General features: G+C 44.8%; 1 long non-coding RNA gene across 1 annotated transcript; it reads right to left on the reverse strand.

The window, feature by feature from the left end:
• Positions 1-1,911: 1,911 nt before the first annotated feature.
• Positions 1,912-2,236, reverse strand: LOC106811662. Its single transcript, XR_001394173.1, has 2 exons — positions 2,197-2,236; positions 1,912-2,005 (listed from the first exon to the last, which is right to left on the reverse strand). It is a non-coding gene; the product is annotated as an uncharacterized LOC106811662 (long non-coding RNA).
• Positions 2,237-3,748: the final 1,512 nt, after the last annotated feature.

The raw sequence follows: 3,748 nt of genomic DNA on the forward strand, positions 1-3,748 counted from the left end.
ACAATTGTAACACGGGGCAAATGTAACAGAGGCCCTCATTCCTAGTAGAAACGTGCTATATGTATACGCTCTTTACAGCGCATGCACATTTCATTGCCCCACATGCTGTCCTGAGGGTAGGTAGGTTTACGCATCGAGGAACATTTGACAGCCAAAACATTGTTTTTTTAGCAGGTAAGTAAAATCTCGAATTACCTAATGTTTTTTTCTGGACAAATATGTACTTGAGCTATCACTGTCATTTGTATATCATAAAAAAATAGGTTTTTAGGCCTGTATTTGGTAAAAGTTCTATTGACGAATATACTAATGCTAAGATACAAAAACAGCCCCCAAATTATGGCCGTCTCTTCGGGGGCAAATGTAACAACGTGTTACAATTGCCCCTTGGCATGTATAAAAACCATGTGTTTTACAAAATGTGTTTTGTTTATAAGGCAAAAAAGTAGCCTATCTATAAGCTCAGACATGAGAACTACATAACTTTGAATTAATGGGTCTGTAAATATGTTTTGTTTACAAGGCAATAAGTAGCCTATTTATATATTTTATTCATATGTAAATGAGTCAAGCATTCGTCATAGTTTTTATTAAAATTATTTTATTGTGGTTCTATAAATTGCTGTTTAATTGTTGAAAATCTGTCCAACGTGTCACCTTCATAAAAAATAAAAAAAATCTTTTTGAGGGATATGATTTGTTGGTACAATTGTATGTGTTACAATTGCCCCATTGGTGTGTTACAATTGCCCCGTGTTGTGGGGCAATTGTAACACTTGACTTCCAGTTTTGAAATGATAATGGCTTCAAAATAACTTGTTTTACTTAACCCAAACCTAGTCATATTTCAAGCCAAGATATGCATCTTTAATTTCATATCCCTTGAAGTAAGTATTTAACTATAATAAAGTTGTTATGTCAGATTGAGAAAAAAGTGTTACAATTGTCCCCGGTCTCCCCTAGTAAGCTTTCGTTTTGCACGACGGATCGTTCTACGACGGATAAAAACCTGTGACCATACCGTCGGGCGTGCTGAGCGTCGGTCCTGCGGTAACTCGTTTCGATTTTCACGACGGCGACAAATTGGCCAACTTGATCACATGACCTTTTGTTTTGATCGCGCGTATTATAAAAATGGCGAATCTTCACCGGTTATGTCATTGTTACGTTTTGAATCTTAAACATGTCAGTAACACTAACTGTAGATGTAATACTATAGACTTTTAGTATTATCTTAGTAAAAGAACATCATTAATCCACGCCTGATTATGATTTGATTTCAACATGGGCTGTCACCACCAAATAGTGGAAACTTACAGAATGAGGGGCGCAAACCAGGGCGTGTATAGCACAGCACCGAAGGGGGGGTCTGGGGGGCTTCTCCCCCCCAAATTTTTTTGAAATTAAGCCCCCTCAGATGCGTTTCTGCGCGAGCAGTGGGGTCCGAACCCTGGACCCCCCTGTACACCCCCTGGAACCTGTAGACTCTGATAACCGTGTGCGCTGCACTGACGGTGGTCATGGGGTAATTCATGATTCATCAAGGTGCGTACGGCAAAATCATTTTGCGTAAATCTTGTGTAGCGCAATCGACGTGCTTAAATTGCGATTCATCAACACAGCTATTTAGTAAAATTGCGTACATTCGCGGTACGCAAGCGAGGCCGGTTTTAGGTGGGCGATGTCATCCAAGCTAAATATGACGTAAACCTTTTCGTAACTATACACCCGAGCTGACGAGGTCCCGTAAACCTCACTAGAAATTTTCCGCAGGTTCTCGCAGATACCGCCAGCAATGCATTATTTATTGAAAACATTATAAATTACTACTGCAACCTAACAAATAAATAAAATAATTAGCCAATCTACATACACAGAACAGGCGCGCGCTTTTGACGCTTTTTTTTGACGTCATACGCTGGCATTGTTTTCGTTTATAACGAGTTCGTAGTTAGCCGATGTACGTGGCACACCCGGTGCGCACTTGTACGTCACACGGCACGCACTGATACGTCACACAAGCACGTCCACGTGACGTAACGCCACACGCACGGCACGCCCGTTTACTACGCAAGCACGCACGTGACCTGCACACATCGCACGCACGTGTACGTGCACACACACGCACCACGTGCTAACGTCACACGCACGCACGCACGTGTACTGGCCACACGCAACGCACGTGTACAGGCACACCACGCACGCACGTGTACGTGCATCACAGCACGCACGCGTAGTGTCGCCCCTGTCTTTCAATCGAGTGTTGAACAACAATCATACAAACGAAATGAGACAACTATCACACCCCCGCAATGCCTGTAGACACTAGAGCCATAGGTTTACATACCAAGAGAGCGTCATTGATTTCCTATGGTATGTGTGCACAGTGTGATTCGGTTTATGCTAGGCACGCCCCTCAACCGCCAGCAAGCCACATCGCCGTAGTGATTTAGCACGCGGAATCATCACATTTGCGCTAACGCAGGTGGCTAAACGCTGGCGTGATGAATCGCATGCACATCACGAACCTTTGCGTACGTACTCGTAGAAAAACCTCATGTGGTACGCAATACACTATGCGCAACGTTTGAAAGAACCGTTTCCCAGGGCCCGCCTGTAAGTGGCCTCTGCCGGGTCCAGGCAAGCACCCTGGCAGGGGGTCCCGGGAAGCTCATCAGAGTTTAGCTAATCCAATACTCTCAAATTGCTGATCAAAAAATTGTGCAGGGAACTCAAGAGTCACACAAATACCAAGGAACTGAAAGCCGCGCCGGGGGGGGGACTCACCCCACATTATTGTAAATATCTGGTATGTGCCACATGCGAAGTTAAAAATGTGGGGGGCATCTGGAACTAACTCAACCCTAAAAATGTGGTCTCTGGAAACTAATGTTTTTGAATGTGATTATGCTAACTGAAACCGGCTAATTTCGAAATGGGGTCTCCGGAACTCAGCTAGGATTTGTTGAAATTCAATCCCTATGAAAACTGGACAACGTTTAAAAAGGGGGTCCCGAATTATGGGGGAACAGTGATAGTGATTTAAATCTAGCTGTAGCAACCTTGAACCAATATTGAATTGTATTAGTAGAGGAAGAAAAAAACATGACCCGGAGAGAAGATGAACGCCACGCGCGCGCGCATACCACACTAACCTAAAACTAGACAGAGGCACTCACCGAGAGAGAAACCTCCGCCAAGCGACCATACGCCTTAACGCCATACACTCACGAACACACGAAAAGCCCCGCTCCGCCGCGACGCTCGATCGTACCCACAAGTATACGCCCAGCGTACATGTATGCTCGCTCGCCAGTCAGTCAGCAGGCAGCCGCTTGAGGCGTCGCTGGCTCAGCTCGGCTGACGACCAAAACAATATCCGATTCGCGTCACACACACACACACACACACAGCACACACACACACACACAACACACACACAACACCACCACACACTACACACACACACACACACACACCACACGGCTAACTTGTTACAACAGGAACGCACAGACCCGATCACACTAACTTCCACCTCCAACCGTGAGTGCTGGAGGTAAGAAATAAGCATAGCGTATGTAAGAATTAGTTAGTGTCAGTCGCAAACCGTTGTAATTATATTTATAAGTGTGTTAACACCCTCAAGTGGCCACTTTCCGCGCCGGGAAACAGCATCCATCGACAAATGAATGGTCTCCAACTTGGGACTCCCCAAGGAAATACACACCTTGACATCCGATTATCAAAT

This window comes from Priapulus caudatus, unplaced genomic scaffold (assembly GCF_000485595.1).
Source record: "Priapulus caudatus unplaced genomic scaffold, Priapulus_caudatus-5.0.1 Scaffold561, whole genome shotgun sequence".
NCBI lineage: Eukaryota > Metazoa > Priapulida > Priapulimorpha > Priapulimorphida > Priapulidae > Priapulus > Priapulus caudatus.